The 19835-nt window shown below is 38.6% G+C and overlaps 1 protein-coding gene across 7 annotated transcripts in view; it reads left to right on the forward strand.

Annotated features, from left to right (window-relative positions):
- Positions 1 to 19835, forward strand: part of ZNF385B (zinc finger protein 385B) — a 337178-nt gene that overhangs the window by 202297 nt on the left and 115046 nt on the right. The gene's annotated exons all lie outside the window — the stretch shown is intronic.

The raw sequence follows: 19835 nt of genomic DNA on the forward strand, positions 1-19835 counted from the left end.
TAGAAAGTCCAAGGTCAAGGTTCCCACAGATTCTGTTTCTGGTGAGAACTCTCTTGGCTTGTAAGTAGTTGCCTTCTCTCTGTGTCCTTACAGGGCAGATAGATAGCGCTCTGGTGCTTACCCTTTGTTAGAAGGGGGTCGGGGCTTCCTAGATGGCACTAGTGGGAAAGAACCTGCCTGCCAGTGCAGGAGACATAGAGACACTTGGCTTCAATCCCTGCTCGGGAGGATCCCCTGGAGGAGGGCACGGCAACCCACTCCAATATTCTTGCCTGGAGAATCCCCGTGGACAGAGGAGCCTGGTGGGCTACAGTCCATGGGGTCACAAAGAGTCGGACACAGCTGAAGCAGCTTAGCACAGCACACATAAGGATGTCAGCCCTATTGGATTATGGCCCCACCCTTATGACCTCAGTTAACTATCACCTCTCCAGAGGCCTGTCTCCAGCTATAGTCACATTGAGAATTAAGGCTTCAACATATGAATTTTGGGAGAAAACAAGTATCAGTCCATAATACTGATCTTTCATTTATCATGACACAAACAAAGGGTAAATGTTTTTTTCTAATACTTGTCTTGTGTCATCCTAGGTAATTTACCTAAAATTTCCAAAGCAGAATAAAGGTTGTTCTAGTGGCTTCCTTAAGTCTCTCTCTCTAATGAGATAACCAGTTTAATATCGGATTGGCACCACAAAATGCTTTAGGAGTTATAAAATGTTAGGATATTGCAATGTTTTAAAATATTTACAAAGCACTCTACAAGGTACTGGAGAAGGCAATGGCAACCCACTCTAGTACTCTTGTCTGGAAAATCCCATGGATGGAGGAGCCTGGTAGGCTACATTGGGTCACTAAGAGTTGGACACGACTGAGCGACTTCACTTTCACTTTCTACAAGGCACAAATTTCTTGCTTACATTAGTTCTTGAATCATCAGAGTAACTCTATGAGAATGGTTGGAACATTTTATTGATGCTATCTTATGTACTATAAAATAGAAGTTTGGGGAAGTTCAGTGATTTTCCTAAGGTCTCAGAGCTAATAATTAATTGTCACTGAGACTTTATTCCAGGCCTTCTCATTTATAGTCCACAGTAGGTCAAATAAAAGTTTGAATTTGGCTCTAGAGTCACTTAGGTTTGGTTTCAATCCAAGATTTGTCACTTAATAACAGTAAGTTGGCAAGTTACTTAACTCACTAAAATACCTCAATCTTCTCTCTGACATGGAAGTAAGAGCGTCCACCTCATAGTCTAACGAAAATTAAATTATGTAATGCCCAGAAATCACTTAGCATAGCACCTGCTGCATAAGAAATTTTTCCAAATTGTTGGTTATTATTTTTAAGCACATATTAAATCCTGTTGCATTGAATTTAACTCAAACCAGATTTATACATTTTACTAGACTTTAGAATAAAATGTTATTCAAACTATGTAGGCTATTGACTAATCTCGAAATACTTTGCAAACTTATAAGTGTTAAAATTCATAATAGGGATTTTATCGAGATGTGAGCATCTGATTTGTACCTCAATATCTGTGTGTTAGGGGATGACAAAGGATGAGATTGGTGGGTGGCATCACCAACTTGATGGACATGAATTTGAGCAAGCTCCAGGAGTTGGTGATGGACAGGGAAACCTGGCATGCTGCATTCCATGGGGTCACCAAGAGTTGGACACGACTGAGCAACTGACCTGAACTGATACTTATTCTTGACTGGTCAAGCAACAGATTAAAACAGTTAACAATTAGCAAATATTTTAAACTCTACCAGTTTTACTTTAAGCAAACCAGTGGGATGTTTTTAGTTATCTGACTTTGATTTGAGGTCATTTAGTGCTCATTAATAAAGGAAACTGAGTTTGGAATTCTCATTTTTCATTTCACACCAGTAATAGTCAATATAGTCTAATAACTGTGATCAGAGAAAAACATTCAAGAAGCAAAGATCTAGCTGCTTGAAATTTGCTGTATAGGAAAGTCAGATTATGTGTGACTATTCTCCACATTATCTAGGATTTCATCCATTGAAATGTATACTTTTTTCTATTTGTCAGATTCTACAAGCCTAAGGTAAGAGGTCATCATCACATAGACAGGTCAACCATAGTGCCTGAAAGATATTCCTCTAATATGCCCCGATTTTTCAAGTAATTTATTGTGTATATATGAGTAAATTAATAACACATACTTTAATTTGTTTTGCACATTAGTCCTGTTTCTCATGGACCAGGAATACAGAATAGGTAATTAGAGAATTTCATACATTTCTCTATTTAATATGTATGCATGTTTGTGGTTGTATGAGTATGGGAATGTTCTTATTCAGATAATTAGTTCTAGTTAAAGTTTCATGCAGAAGGTCAAATAAGCTTTTCTCAAGTAGAAGAAACTACACCAAACCAGGAGTTAACACAGTTAACAGTTGGAGCAAAGTCAATTAGCAATGTAAATGTCATTACCTCTGATTTGTGATCAGCTAAACAAAGTGAAGGGCCTGTGTGACTTTCAGGCTTCAGGAACAGAATAAATGACTGAAATGTAAAAGAACTGCTCCGCCTTGGGTACATAGGTTAGTCAGTTCTGAATCATCTTGATTGAGAATTAATAATACTAATGCTTGAGTTATTCCTAAATGGGTCTCAGTTCTGGTCAGGGCAACTATGAATACATGGATGAGTAAGGTGGATGAGAGCATAAAATTATTTTCTTTCTTTGCCTCATAGATGACCTCAGAGTGACTGTACACACACAGACAGCCACACATTCCCCCATGGTTTTGATTTGAGAAAGCAAGATAAATAAACCTATGACATCAGCTTGTTTTTGTGTTCAATTGTCATAGTTTTAAGATATGGTTTAATCTGTGGTATGCACCCAGAAAGGATGTATGTAACTCACTCATTGCCCTTGTAACAAATGCTCATTGTATTTTCCCTACTAGCTTCTTGAGAGCAGAGACCATGTCTTACTCAGGATGAACACACAGTACAGTTCATAGTACATGCTTAAAGAATGTTTGAGTGAATATATAAATGGCTTTGAGCTTATGAATGGAAGTTATGATCCTTAAATGTGCAACATACATGAAAACATAAAATGAAGAATGTATCAGTGTATATGGATGTGTATACATGTGCAAACTTATATACCATATCAAAGTACTGTCACTAGTTAAGTAATTAATATCTAAGGCGTTTAGCCAGCAATGACAACCTATCAATATGTAATTCAATAATGAAACAGGAAAAAAAAAATTGAACTTACTAGTTTCTTAATGTGAAAACAATAGGCATATGTCAGTTGAAAAACATTATGAGTGTTAAATATATCATCCCAAGAAAGATGACAGAAATTCAAGCCCACTGACATATTTATTCATGGCACAAGTTTTGGGGGTGTTTTTGGAACAACGACAGACTTAGTTCAAACCACAAAGCAATTATTTTGTTTATTGTTTCCCTTACTGTGGACAGAAATACTATTCATTTTAATAATTTATGAGAAATACTGAAATCTAATTATCCAAACATTTGTTAAAAATCAATTATGGCTTTTTTCTAATATTAAGTTATACACTTATAAGGATTTAATAAACTCTTAAATTAGCCTGATTCCCACCCTTCAAGATTAGTAATTATAAAAGAATACAGGTCTAGTTGCCACATTTTATACTAGAATATACTGTATAGCATGGGCAGAGAGACTATTTAAAGTAGACACCAGCTCTGTGTAATTAGACAATCACAGTTGCAGGTCTTACAGATGGAAAAAGAGCTATATGCATGTATACTTTGTGGTATATTATTAGAGAAACTATGTTTCACTGTGAAATTGTGTGTCTTATATAGAATTAACTTTATATTATCTACTCAAATTAGAACTAGAAGTAGCTTAAATGGAAAAAAATAATATTCTAAAATTTCATCTGAGGAGAGAGCTTTGGCTTACTAATCCTGACGTTAAAAAACAAGAACCCTTTGATTCAACAGGGAGTGGATAGCCTGCTCATTGTCTCATGGAGTGTTCAGGAAGGCAGACATGCTAGTATAGCAGAGATTACTGGATCCAGTCAGTTGGATTTATTCTGTATTTGTTGAACTGCCAGAGTTTTTTAACCCATCATGGATATGGGATTGGAGCTGAGATCCAAACACCTTCTGCCTCCTGTCCTCTTCTCCAAATTATAACTCTCTGTATTACTAACATTTCTTTGCCACTGATTTTCTCTGAAATCATTATATTTGAGTTTGGTGGTTGTTAAATAAATATTTGTGTAGAGCTAGGTATACCTACCATAATTTTGGATGGACAGATAGATAGAGGTATGTACAATGTGGTAGGTATGGAGATGTGGAATGAAGTGTTACAGGAACACAGTGGAAGGATACTTCACCCAGCCTTTCTTGCTCAAAGAGAGATTTCCTCTTTAAAATGGATAGAAATATGCAGATTAAAGTGGAGAAAGAGAGCAAAGCGTCAGTGGGACAATCACACAGGTGAGAAATATTTAGCATGATGGATACAAAGGATGAGAAACAGGTGTGTGTTGCTGATGTAATGTTTGAGACAGGCAATGTACAAACTGAAGCTCAGATGATAGAAATCTCAACCATGGAGGACCATTTAAGCCCTATTAGTTTAAATCACATGAAGGCAAAGGTCTATGGGCATAGAGACGCTGTTGGTATTGTTCATGCCGCAGTCCCAACATTGTGCATTGATCTGACACACAGGTCCTGGTCCTCAGCAAGTATATGTTAAATAGATGAACGTAAAAAGATTTTAAGCAGAAGAGTTGTGTGTTTCGATTTATATTGTTCTGGCAGCAGCCTGGGAGATGGATCTAAGAAGAATAAAAGTGGAATGAAGGTGACTAGTGATGAAGGGAAGAGGTGAGAGTCTGAACTAGAGTCAGAGATGAATTTGGTGGATTCGTATTGGAGGGCTGAACATCTAGGAGCTGGTGGTTGTGTGGCTGTGAGAAGAAAAGGAGAGATAAGAGGCAAGTGTTACCATAGAGATGCCTTCCTTTAACGTGAATAATATAAGGAGAGGAGTTGTCTAGGGGAAGAATCAAGTTCAAGTTTTTCTGTAAACCTATCATAATTCAGTTGTTTCAACTTTTACTTTAAAAATGAACCCAGGATGAAATTCTTACATATTTTCAATGAAAATCTTGTAGCACTTAAACATTTTAAAATATCCTGTGGGAATTATATTAGCATTAGATGGAGAACATAATCTGAAAACATGAACACTTCACCTTTAAAAATTTCTTTTTTATTGTAATGACACTAAAGCATTTTGACATAAGTAATTGCTACTTATTTTTCACACAGAAATTCTGATAGAGAGAGAAGTATGTTAAATTCTTTCCTTTTTTTTTTTTTGGTTTGGCATTATTTCCCTGGGTTGAGCTCTACACACTGAAGATGGGGTGGTCAGCTGCCACCTTGGAGCCTCACTCCCAGACAAGTGACCTTTGAAAACTTCTCCACTTTGCATAGAAAAGGAGCCATGCTTGGAGGCCAGGGAAAATTCCAAATGAACAACATTTCTACTTCTGTTTCTCAGTCGGGTTTTAACATTTGATGAGGAGCGAAACGAACTCACCAGTAAAGAACCATCCTTCATTTGAACTAAAGTTCAAATAATGTTAAGTTTACTTTGTACTCAGATGGTTAAATGTATTGTTAAAATATATAATTCTTGTTCAGTGAAGGTTTGTAAGAAATATTAATTTTTTTTCTTACTCTTTGGCACTTAGCTCTCTTCCTCTTCTAAACAGGTCTTTTATTATCTCAGGATATTCCTTCAGGGGGCTTCCCAGGTGGTGCTAGTGTTAAAGAACCTGCCTGTGGATACAGAAGACATAAGAGATGTGGGTTCAATCCCTGGGTTGGGAAGATCCCCTGGAGGAGGAAATGGCAATCCACTCCAGTATTCTTGCTTGGAAAATCCCATGGACAGAGGAGTCTGGTGAGCTGTGGTCCATGGGGTCGCCAAGAGTCAGACTGGACTGAGCACACATTCCTTTAGGATGAGTAACTTCGTCTTCTCCCATTTCAGAGTAATATCTCTCAGCCCAAATAAGTTTGGTTCTAGACATGGTTAAGGGGCATCCAGTTGGCAATAACCAGTGGATATCTGGATATCAAGAGCTGAGACTTGGGCAGAGGTGGGGCTCTGAGTGGCAGTTATCGGCAGAGACAGCGCCCTGAGAGGCAAGGATGACCCAGTGAGAGGGTGTAGAGGGCCACCAGCGGAAAACCGATGGTAGAACACAAACCTCCACATCCATAGAATCAGAAGAGGGAGAGTAAGCCTCAGGAAGGGCAGCTTGAACAGAGAGACCAGAGGAGGCCTGGAGAGTCATGTCCCAGAAGGCAGAGCTAAAGAGAAGTTTAAGAAGGAAAGAGGGAGAGAGCAAGAGAAGCAAAGAGCTCCTGGGCAAAACACGTTTCTCTGTCTTATCAACCTGCCTCCTGCCCCATCCTCCCTTCTGACCCAGCTCTTCTGCACCACAAGAGAAGATGATGGTTCTGTTTCTGTGCATGACTGTTAATGATTTCTGCCATGTGAAAAGAAAATTTCCACTGTGTGCAAGTATGACTCTCTATTAGAGCTAATGCTCCTTTTAGCATCACTTTCATCTATTTTGTTTATAGGTTTTGTGGCTTTTAATGGTATTTTCCTGTAAGTAGCTATATAATTAATTAGACTCTAATGCGAGTGTTGCAATGGTTCTTATTTTTGTGGTTATCCAGCAGATTTTACCATTGTTTACTAAGGGATATTTTTCAGTCCACTCTGCTCCTTGTGCAGGATGAAACAGATAAATACCTTGCTCAGAGCCAAACAGAGATAGTTTAGATTCTGCTTCTGTGAACTTTCTGCTTTGTTGTTTGCACTAAGAGAACTCCTAACAATTTTGAGAAGGATAAACAGAGAAGTTCATTTTATTGTACCACATTCTGAATAAGGACAATGCTGCATGTCTAATTTGCATCACTTTTGGTCTGTATTTTACCCACAAAAAGGTGCAGTGGTTTTTCCCTGAGTAGATTGTGGTATAGCTATGTTCCATCCACTGCCTAATACAGTTTATATGTAAGATTCAAACCCCTTAACCTAGGCAAGGGTAGTATTTCTATAAAGGACCTTCATTGTATTAATTTGTATTTGTGCATTTGGGGCTTCCCTGGTGGTGCAGTGGTAAAGAATCCGCCTGCCAGTGCAGGAGAGGCAGGTTCAATCCCTGGGTCAGGAAGATGCCCTGGAGAAGAACATGGCAACCCACTTCAGTATTCTTGAAGGGAGAATCCCTTGGACAGAGGAGCCTGACGGGCTCAGTCCTTGAGGTCACAAAAGGGTCAGACATGACTGAGCAACTAAACAACAAATTTGCTCATTTATCCTGGGGAAAGGCTTTGTTATCAATCTTAAAAGATCATTAAGGTAAAGAAGGAATTTTAAAAATCATTCCTTTTGGTTTATAATGACACAGATATGAGTAAAACATTTTATGTAGTAAAACGTAGATCCATGGTAAAATGGATCTGATAACGATGCTGTACTTTTTATCAAGTGAATGTTAGATTTCATTATAAACTTTATTTTCTATGGCATTTGGTGAGTTTGTTTTGACTGTTTCTTTTTTGTCTAAAGAAACTGAAACATAAATTAAATATTTTATCCAAAGTCACATAGGCATTAGATCTGAGTGACCTTGGTACTGCTGACACAACTTGGTTTTCCTCCAAGCTTGTTTAAAATATTGATGGAGCCCTTGAAAGCTTTCTCATTTGTTTTTTCTTTTTTTCCTTACGTAGTACTGAGTTCTATTTTTGTAACTTCAAAAATTCACACAGCACAGTTGTTAAAAAGTTCAAAATTAGCTTTCTTAAATTTGGCTTTAAACCTAAATTTTAGATTTTTTAAAAAAGACCCAGCTATATGGCATATGATATAGCTAATGAGTAATGAAGAGTAATATCCATTAGTACTGAGAAAACTGATATAATTTACTTTTAAGATTTTTTTTCAAGAACTGAACTCATCCTTTAGAGGTTGTTTGTTTTTGTTTATATTTTTCCTGGTAGCTGCTACCTTCGCAGAGGTTGGCATATCAATTTGACTTTAATCCTTGCAAAAATAAAAAATGAAAATTATATTTTTTATCTGAGTGCTATTGCTTAAAATTTTTACTTCTGGTATTGATAGCCCATGTAAAAACTTGAAGATTGAGAAAAGACTTTAACTCAAATATAGTGATGAGGATTAATTTCTGGCATAGATATACTATAAGTTGCATGTGTAAAGTCTGAGGAGATATATTAGGAAAGGATATGAATTAGTCATTGTCTCATTTTCTTTGTCTATAAAGGATCAACACTTACTGGGTTAACGTCAATGTGTGAGGGCAAAACCTTGACATGTTGACTAAATCTAAATCCTTGCTGTAATATTTGAGACAACCCCAAATCAAATATAATTATAGAAATTCAGACACATTGTCATTTACTGACATTTACTGGGAACTTTTATGATGGCTATTTTAAACAAATGATTACCTTTGACAGAGGAAATATAAATGAGAGCCTCATTCAAGAATCTCCTTTTTCGTGCCAGAATTGGATACCAGATGATGTTCAGATAGGTGGCTTTCATACCAGATCACCAGTAAAGATAGACAAGGGAAAATAGGAAGAAAAGCAGGTATGGAATCACACAAAAGGGAAAGAAGGACCAGGAAAGCTGAGAGAGAGCAGCAGCGGCAAGGAGGAAAGCAGGCAAGCCTGCCCTGTCCTCCCATTTGTGAGGCCTCAGACAAGAATAGAGATTGAGGCCCACCTGTATCTATTATCAAGTTAAAGATCAAGCCACTGTGCTGCTAAATGAAGTATATTCTGTCCTCCTACCTTTACAAATGTATATGCACAAAAACCTGAGAAGACCAGGTATTATTTTAGAATTCCCGACGTGTCAAAGTTCTGTACCAGAACATGGGAGCACGAAGTGGCTCTGGAGGGTTAACACCACAGTCCCCATGGCCAAGCTCCATCTACATTTCCTAAAAATGAATCTACATTTCCTGAAAGCAGCCATCCAGGGGCCACCTCGTGGGGCCCGCATAGTGTTGTCCATGACAGAGAGAGACATGGTGGGAAGCCTCTCCAAGGCCAGAGTGTGGACATATGGAATCCCAGGTGCCCAGAATGTGGCCTAGAAGAGGCTGTGGGAGAGAGTAGGCTCCATCTGGGCTCATCTCCTTGCCCCACAGACTTGGGAGAAGCATGGCCAGAGAGGTTGTGTCTGAAGCTGATGTTGTAAGCAGGAGATGACCTGGATTTATTCCAGTACATATACTCCTGCTGTATACATCTGTGAGGGGGTAGCATTGGCAAGGACTATCTAATACTGTATTCTTAAAGAAGAAAGAAAGTGAAGTCCATTCAAATATATAAACATACTTTAAAGGTCATAGATACATATATTCCCTACATAACCTTTTAATTGTCTATACCAGACCACGTGACTCTGTTCTGTTGTGTTTTGGGAAGCAGTTTAGTGCCTAAGAGCATTGTCTTTTAAGCTAAAACAAGGCTCTGAGTTGTGCGTTGGTTTGAATCCTGTGTTGGCCCTTTCCTGGTGTGGAGCCCTGGGCAGAATGCTTCATCTGCTGAGTAGAGGTAATAAAATCTTCCTCTAGGATTGTAGTGAAAGAACATGAGGTTAAAGTCTTTAAAAGACTTAGATCAAGTAAGTGCTCAATAGATCACAGTGCTGTCATCATCGTCATAATCACTGTCATTATTTTTACAGCTGTTATTTCTTACAGTGTATAACTATTGAGATGACCTTGGGCAAGTCATGTAACCTCTCAGAACCTCAATTTCTTCATACATAAAATGAGGTTTTTGGAGCAGAGGATGCCTAAGGTTCTGTCCAGTTAAGACAAGGGACTTTTGGGAGTTCTTTCTTCTTCAGTTTACATTAAACCTGAGCTTGACCTCCAGGCTACATTGTAAATTTTTAACAGAAACTATCTACTCTGCATATAATATCACAATATAAGCTATTTTAAATAACCTGATATTGAAAATGTGAATCTTTCGTAAAATCTGCAAAACCCTGGATTCAGTGTATAGTTTATGAAACAAGTACTTGTGATTCATTGTAGAGTTCCTTTATTCACTGGCTCTTCTAGTGCATTAAAAATCACATTTGGTTTACAAAAGACATTGAGTTTGCCTGCAACTTTTCAGGAACATATGCAGATACTTTAAATCTCTGAATCACAGAAGCCTTAGAGAATTGATTAGCTCTGATTCCATTCTCACAAAAAGGAGCATGGTTGCAAATATTTGCATATAATTTTTGAAGAGGGGGGTCCATGGATCCTAATTTAAGAATTTCTGGCATAAAGCCAAAATAAGAACAAAATGGAATGTGCTAAGGACATTGGAGACATTTTTGAAATTGGACCTAAAGACACCTGGCCCTTTCCAGGATGAGAGCAAGAGAGGACTAACATTTATTGAAGGCATCCTCCATAAGCATTCTATATGTGTTATGTTGTTCTTCCCTTTCCAAATGTAAAAAGATAGGCATTATTTCTGATGAGAAAATTGAGGTTCAGATAATATGCAGTTCTCCAAAGTCACATTGCTAGTAAGTAGCAGAAGCCAAATCTGAGCTGGTGTCTGACTCTAAAGCTACTGCGCATGCTCATTCGCTTCAGTCGTGTCTGACTCTTTGCAACTCCATGGACTGTAGCCTGCCAGGCTCTGCTGTCCATGGGATTTTCCTGGCAAGAATACTGGAGTGGGTTGCTATGCTGTCCTCCAGGGGATCTTCCCAACCCCGGGATCGAATCTGCATCTCCTGTGTCTGTGCATTGCACGTGGATTCTTTACCCACTGAGCTATCAGGGAAGCCCAGCACCATGATAAAGGGCCCTAAATTCCTTCACATCTCTCCCCAAGCTCCTAAATCTTTGCAAAAGAGAAGATCACAGAAATGCAGAGATTTGTCTTCCTTGGTGAACTTGTTAGAAGGGAACTCCCTAAAACAGCTCCATGTTGACAGCCAATTCTTCCCTCTCCCATGCTCTGTGCTGCCTCATCTGAGCTGGGCTGACTTGCAGGAGTGCTGGGCTGCTATTGAGAAGGGGTGAGGCCTGTGAAGAGCTGAGCATTCTCTTGATTGGATGTGGCTCAAAAGTTCTGATCCCCTACGTGCCCCAGCAAAGGTTTCAGCTGACATCCTGTAAAAGAGTTGTCAGCCCAAGAGCAGAGAAGTGGCCTGTCAGACTCAAAATGTCCCACTTGCCAAGTCTCACATGAGAAAAGTGAAGACAGGCCCCATTTGGAAAAGAAGAGCTGCTTTCCAAGAGATTTATTACATAAGGGTCATGTTGCAAAACATGTGCTGTGCTCCGTAGACTCAACTCCTCCTTGATTCATTCACATTTCACAAGATAGCTAATTAATCTCTTTAAAGCAGAGGGAATAGATGGCAGAATAAACGAAAAGCCTTATATGAATGCCAAAACCACCTGAGGCTTATTAGAATCCTGCCTTGGTTATATAACCTGGTATTGAACTTTCTTCATAAACAGTCTGACCCTATACTGTGCAGAAATCACTGAGGTTTGTACACGTAAAATCTTTATGTATCAGGGTAAGATGTATATCCTCATTTCTAACCTGTCAAAATAGAACATTCTCGGTAAGGTGAAAAGTACACTGGCAAATCCATTTTTGGTTTCAAGTCATTTTAAGATAGGCTGTCTTCTCACCTCTGACCTCAGTGTGTCCTGGAAAATCATGCTGTTTTCACAGTGATACTAGAAACACAATGAGATTTGTATTTGATTCAGATTTTCCTTATGATTTTCCACATGATATGGAATTGCTTCATGAAATCATTTGCTGCTAAGCATTTCAGAACTTTATTTGGCAGTAATGAGAAAAAAAACAACTATGCTTTAAAATGTTTGGGAGTGAAATGGGCATAGTTAGAAGGAGCTGACATCTAATATGTTATTTTTCTGACTTGCCATGTATGGTACAAGAGATTTTCTACTAGTGTAAAGAAGGTACCTCCTCTTTACATCAGTGAGGCAGCATAGCTTAGTGGCTAAAATACCAACTCTGGAACCAGACTCAGAGGGTCTGAGTCCCAGCTATGCTGCTCACCTGCTTTGTGACCTTAAGCGAGACACTTTAACTAGAATGGCTACCATGCTTCTCTCTTACATCGTCTCCATATCAGTGGGTCCCCTAATATTTGTGGACTGAGGATCCTTGTGTACCAATAAATGGGATGTGTCCCAAGTATTTGGTAGGTTGAATAAATGCCATGTCTCACATATATCCAACATATTCTTGCCAAATGTGTGTCAGCCCTGCCATGATAATGAAATATGGGCAGACCTTGTTTTATTGCACTTGGTTTTATTGTGTTTCAAACATAATATTGTTTTCACAGATTGAAGGTTTGTGGCAACCCCGTGTCAAGCAAGTCTGTCCATGCCACTTTCCCAATAGCGTTTGCTTACTCCGCATCTCTGTGTCACATTTTGTACTTCTCAGAATATTTCAAATTTCTTAAATTCTTATTATGATTTATTATGATGACCTGTGATCCGTGATCTTTGATGTTACCACTATGACTCACTGAAGGCCCAGGTGATGGTTTGCATTTTTTAGGAATAAATATTTTAAATTAAGGTATATACATTGTTTCTTAGACATAAGATTTTCACACTTAATAGACTAAATATAGTGTAAACATAACTTGTATATGCATTGGGGAACCAAAAAAAATCATGCGACTCACTTTATTGAGAAATTTGCTTTATTGTGGTAGCCTGGAACTCAACCTGCTGTATCTCTGAAGAATGTCTATGCCTTTATTTAAATGTTACTGACTTCATGATAGTATTTCATATAATCAATGAATACTAAGGAAAAAAATGTGGTAATAATATGTGAGGAGTTCTTCAAACCATATGGTTCTTGAAAAGTGTGATCATACTTGAAAAGGCTGGATAAATATAGTCATTAATTCATTTAAGATACGTATTGAAAGCCTACCACAGGCCTGGCACTGCTCTAGAAGCTGGGAATAGAGCACCTAGAATACAGTTGTTGCTCTCATGGAGACTATATTCTAGTGAAAGGAGACACTGAACCAGTACACAAATAGGATGAGATCATCTTAGAGACGTGAGTGGATGGAGTAAATAAATCAGAACAGTGTAATAGAGGGAAGGCCTTGCTGAAGTCCTCAATTGTGTCTCTGCTGCACTGAGACATCACTGAGTTGGGGGAAGCGAGTTCCACTCTGAGAGATGAGAAGAGTTAGAAGCTTTGAGATAAGAATGAGTTTGACATGTTTCGGAAAGGGAACGGAAGTTTAGAGATGGGGGAGAGGGGTGGTAAAGAGAGGTGATACAGGTTGGTTTTAGAAGTAAATAGAGGCTTAATCGTATAGTAACTACAGGCCATGGTAAGGTGTTTATTTTATTCCAAGTGCGATGAGGAACCATTATGCACTAGAGTAACACAATTTGTAGTTTTAAATATTTTGTTTGGCTGTTGTGTAGAGAACCAAGTGTAGGCATACCTAAGGTGTCTCAGAAAGATCTGTTAAGAGCCATTAGTTATAGTCCAGACAGATGTTGATGAGTTGGACTAGAATGAGGCAGTGACATGTAGAAAGATTTTCAGTACATGCTAGAGGTAGAAATAACAAAACTTGTTAATAGTTTGGATGTAGTTAGTGAGTGAAAGGAAGGACCAAGAAATCAAATGCAGTCAGCCCTCCATATCCCTGGGTTCCATATCTGTGGATTCAACCAACCACTGATCAAAAATATTCTTAAAAAAATTACGGAAAGTTCCAAAAAGCAGAATTTGAGTTTGTTGTGGGCTGTCAACTATTTACATAGCATTTACATTGTATTAGATTTTATAAGTAATCTAGAGATAATTCAAAGTTTACAGGAGGGTGTACGTGCAGGTTATATGAGAATAGTGCAGCATTTTATAGAGAGTACCCATGGATTTTGGTATCAAGCAGAGCAGGTACCAAGAGACAGCTATATTTTAAGGTCTTGCTAATGTCCTGTCTTCACACTGAAACTGTCTGCAGCCGTTCTAACCCCTTTTTGTCTCTCCTTTCTATATCACAGTTGTTTTTTTGAGCTCATAATCAGCTCCAGGTGCTTAGGATACATTGCTGTTCAGTCACCAAGTCCTGTCCGACTCTTTGCGGCCCCATGGACTGCAGTGCACCAGTCTTCCCTGTCCTTCACCATCTCCTAGAGTTTGCTCAAACTCATGTCTATGGAGTCGGTCATGCTATTTAACCATCTCTTCTTCTGCCGCCCCTTCTCCTTTTACCTTTAGTCTTTCCCAGCATCAGGGTCCTTCCCAATGAGTCAGCTCTTCGCATCAGGTGACCAAAATATTGGAACTTCACCTTCACCATCAGTCCTTCCAATGAATATTCAGGGTTGACTTCCTTTAGGATTGACCAGTTTGATCTCCTTGTAAACAAAACAAAGACCCCTGCCCTGTATCTCTTCTGTACTACTTCTCTATCAGTGCCTGTAATTAACACTAAATTTTTTGTGTCTTTGCATTAGTCTAATTATTTCAGATACATTATTTTTGCTTTCCAAATAGATGGTCAACTTTTTAAGGACCAGGGACCCCAAGAATGTCTAGCTCAATGCTGGAGAGAGCAAAAAGGAAGAGTGAAAATGTGTCTTTTTTCATAGACAACTTCTTGTTTATAGGCTGCCTACTTTAAATAAACTTGTGGAAATCCAAAATTGCAATTCAGATAATTGGAAAAGCAATCATTTTTCCATTAAAAAGGAATTATTTACTCACTCAAGAGTTAATTTAAAATAACTGACTCCCCTAATGAATGTAATTAAAAGTTTGTTAACAGGTCATTATGCATTTGTTAGGAGATGTGGTAAAGGAACTGAAGCTAGAATATCAGGGACCACAGTCAATTTTAAATTATGGGAAATGAAGACAAAGGAGCTGAAATTTAGAGCTGTAAGTAAAAAAGAAAATAAGTTCTGATTTCTAAAAATTCAAACCTATAGATGGATTTACAGAGAGGACTTCCATTTTCTAAATTTACAGTTTATAATTGACAGTTAAAAATTGTCTCTAACCAGATCACATTCATTCTGGCAATGAAGGTTAATCATTTGAATACACAAGAAAACTGGCTTTTGGTTACAGCTTTCTGAGTATAAGAATAAAACAAAATTCATGGTTTTCTATTTTGCATGGAAGTATGAGCATTTTCATAAAACAGGATAGTGACTGTTTTTCAGGACTCCTTATAATAATGTTGGCATTGAGTTGCTATTGCTGGTGTAATATTCTAACACCTCTGTGGGTTAATCAAGCTATTGAGGACTATCCCAGGAATCCAGTGACCATTTATCAATTTGTTTCTATGAAAAATGCTTGTGAGTTCTAGAATACTAACTTTAAACCCAAGGTTAAGAATGTAAGGTATAGTTCCGGCAAGGCAGAAAAGTGAAAAGACAACCTCAACAGAAGTAGGTTACCTTTATTCAGGCAAGGAGGGGCGACAGTCGGCCTAACGACCAGGCTGAGGCCGAGAGGGAACAGGGAGGCTTCGTACTTATAGGGAGGTTTGTGGAAGTGATAAGGGAAACGTCAGTCAGGCGGGATATTTTGAGTATTCTTTTGTTGAGATGACATTTGTAGTTGGGCAGGGGGTAATAAGTCTTCTGGGCAGGTGTCGGGGGTGGTAGGTTTCCGGACAGGGGATGATAAGTCCCAGATAGATGCAACCGGCCTGGAGCATCAGGGTGGAACTGAAGTTATACTTTGTTTTCTCCGAAGTTAGATGATTCAGCAAGGGGCCTTTGAGACTGTTGTTCTCTTTTCTAGGCCCAAAAGACTCATTCAAGGAACACACCCCAATTATTAGGAATCCTCTTATTTCTGTAATTTTAATAATCCATTTACTCTTTGAAGACCATCATAATTATCAATGAGAAAGAAAACTTTTAATCAGGTGGTATACAATAGCACACTTCTTAGAATGTAAATATTCCTTTTACCTCATTCATTCATTTAACACATTTATCGAGTGCTTCTGTGGACAAGAAACTAGAGGCAAACAGCAGCGAGTCAAGTCTGCTCTCTAATCAAGAAGAGCTTATAGCTCCCTGGGGAAGAAGACACATGTACAATAAAATGTCTTAAATACAATTAGGAAAGTGTAGATGAAACATATTGCAGGTTCAGAGGAGAGCAAGATATTTCCTTCGTATGGAAGTGGGAAGACTTCCTGAAAGAGATAGTATTTAAAACGCCACTTGAAAATGGAGAGAATTTGAAAGGGGACAGTGAAGAATGGGCATCTGGGGAAGCATGGCAGCATAAACAAATCAATGGAACTAAGAAGGTGTGTTTGTACAAGAACAGGTCAGTGTTTCATTCAGTGAACACTTCTGGAGCAATTACCAGGAATAAGACACTGCCTGAGGAGCCAGAGATAGAAAGAAAACTGAGGCTTAGTGTTTGCCCTTAAAGAATAATTCAGTTTAACACAAAAAGTGTGAGTAAGGAATTGGTTTTCAGTTAAGCTTGAGGATGCCGATGAATGCTGAACTGAGGTGCTGGAATTGTATTCTGCAGCAATTGCTTTGGGGGTGATGATAATAATGCTTATTATTCACTAAGTCCTTCAGGGTTCTTTGCACTTTAAGAATTTACATGCATTAGTTCCTCTGGTCTCCTCATGAGGTATGATTACTATTTTATTCAGCTGAGAAAACTGGGGCTTAGCCAGTTAATTAATTCCTTTAATGTTGCCAGCTGGTAAGTAGCAGAGTAGGGATTTGAACAGGTATATTGGATTTCAAAGCCCGTAACTCACTGAATTGAGTCATGGAAGATATTTGAATAGAAAAATGATTGATTTGAACTACCCTTCTTAAGAATTCAGTTGACTCAGTGGGACCACAATGATTAAAGGATTGTACTAGTGAATAGCTTATGAGAACCTAAATGGAGGCATTAAGTAATGGGTATAAAAAGGGGAAGGAAGTGAGGGAGGTCATAAAGATAACTACTTAATTCAGGAGCAGAGAAGAGGAAAAAGTCAAATACAGCCTCAAGTTTTAGCATCTGTGTTACCTGGAAGACTCATGGTCCAGGCAGTGGAATTAAGACCACCAAAGGAGAGAAATATCTTGGGGAGGTAGTGGGGATTGGAATGACTATTTTAATTTTGTACAAGTTGAAGTTGAGATGCCAAAGCAATATACAGGTGTGAAGGGTATCCCTTCAGGTGGTTGGAAATACAAAAATTTAGCTTGGAAAAGAGTTGTTTCAGATATAGGATCATATTTTGCCAATGCTACAGAAGTCCAGGAGGATTGTTTAAACTTCAAAACCATAATTTTAGTAGGGTGGAGAAATCAGAAACCAAAGCATAGGATTTGTGAAGTGAAGAAATAGTAAAAAAAAAGCAAGAAAGAAAAAAGAAAGAAAGAAAAAGAAAAGGAAAAGTGAAAATGGAAGTGTAGGCTGCTCTAAAAGAAGTTAAAAATTAAGGGGAAAGAGAGTAGTTGGTAGACTAAGCAGCCAACAAGAATGAGAAATGTCTTTGTTTTCCTTAAGAATGGAATGACTAAAGGAAAGTGGTGACTGATGAACTCAGATCTTGGAATCCATGCGGCTGAGTTAACTCAAGGGCACAAACAATGGGTTAGCCAGATGAGGGGTCCTTGGTGCATCCTTCAGATTCATCCAGACTCTTCCAGTCCTTTAGATCACCACTGAAACACTACCTCTGTGTTAATAAATAAGTCTGTATCTCTCCCATGGGCTCTCCTTGTGGCTCAGTGGTAAAGAATCTGCCTGCCAAGCACGAGATGTGTGTTTGATCCCTGGGCCTAGATGATCCCCTGGAGAAGGAAACGGCAGCCTCTCGAAGTATTCTTACCTGGGAAATTTCCATGGCAGAGGAGCCTGGCAGGCTACAGTCCAAGGGGTCACAGAAGAGTTGAACACTACTTGGTGACTAAACAACAATCTCTCCTATAGTTTTCTCTACAGAGGCTTAGATGTTCCTTATCTCTTTCTCCTATTGCTTTTGGTACCTACGTGCGTGGATCAGTGGATCTCAAACATCAGAGTGCTTCCAGATCACTTGGAGGGCCAGTTAGAACACAGATTGCTGGATCCCACCCCAAGAGTTTGTGATTCTGCCAGTCTGGGATGAAGTCAGGATTTGCTCTGTTTACAAATTCTCAGATGATACTGATGCTGCTGATCTAGGGACTACATTCGGTATTACTACTGAACTAAATTAAGGACCTGTGAGAGGTACAAATAAAGGATTTGGGGAACCTTACAGTGGACTAGTGTGCAAGATCTGGAAATGTTCTAGAAAATACTCTTAAGAATCAGGTATGATTCAGGTATTTGTTGTTGTTGTTCAGTCACTCAGCCATGTCTAACTCTTTGTCACCCCATGGACTGTAGCATGCCAGGCTTCCTAGTTCTTCACTATCTCCTGGAGTTTGCTCAAATTCATGTCCATTGAGTCAGTAATACTATTCAACTATTTCATCCTCTGTTACCCGCTTCTCCTCCTGCCCTCAATCTTTCCCAGCATCAGGGTCTTTTCCAGTGAGTTGGCTGTTTGCATCAGGTGGCCAAAGTATTGGAGTTTCAGCTTCAGCATCAGTCCTTCCAATGAATATTCAGGGTTGATTTCCTTTAGGATGGACTGGTTTGATCTCCTTGTGGTCCAAGATTCTCAAGAGTCTTCTCCAGCACCACAGTTCAAAGTATCAGTTCTTCAGTGCTCAGCCTTCTTCATGGTCCAACTCTCACATCCGTACCTGACTACTGGAAAAACCCTAGCTTTGACTAAAGGGACCTTTGTTGGCAAAGTGATGTTTCTGCTTTTGAATACATTGTCAGGCATGATTTAAGATTAGGCAAAAAAAGAATGAAATATTTTGTCTAGCTTGATGAAAGAAAAATAATTTAAATGAAGCATCAACATAATTGCTACAAGTAAAGAGTTTTCTTAGGAGAGGTATATCATAAAATAAAAAATAAAGTGAAAACCACAGCAGTGACTACAATTTTATTTTAATCATGAAGAACTAAGTATTATATGAGTAAGAAGTCCACAATTATTATTTAGGGGAAAGTAAGTATAGAGCTAGCATACTGTGTTCCATTTAGAGTCCTATGCTGTTGTTATTCACAACAACTGAGGCCAAGAGATATGTACCATTTCTAAGAGCTGGTTTTATAATTACCAATTTGATTGCCACATCTAATTATTCCCTTAGGTTTACCTGTCCCTGATAGTTACCGTGCAAATCTGGCTTAGTAGATACACCAAATCTCTGAATTTAGGTAGGTGTAATTATCCTTCCTTAGCGATCAATGCAAAGAAATAGAGGAAAACAACAGAATGGGAAAGACTAGAGATCTTGTCAAGAAAATTAGAAATACCAAGGGAACATTTCATGCAAAGATGGGTTCGATAAAGGACAGAAATGGTATGGACCTAACAGAAGCAGAAGATACTAAGAAAAGGTGGCAAGAATACACAAGAACTGTACAAAAAAGATCTTCACAACCCAGATAATCGCAATGGTGTTGATCACTCACCTAGAACCAGACATCCTGGAATGTGAAGTCAAGTGGGCCTTAGAAAGCATCGCTACAAACAAAGCTAGTGGAGGTGATGGAATTCCAGTTGAGCTATTTCAAATCCTGA

The sequence above is a fragment of the Cervus elaphus genome, chromosome 33 (assembly GCF_910594005.1).
Source record: "Cervus elaphus chromosome 33, mCerEla1.1, whole genome shotgun sequence".
Lineage (NCBI taxonomy): Eukaryota > Metazoa > Chordata > Mammalia > Artiodactyla > Cervidae > Cervus > Cervus elaphus.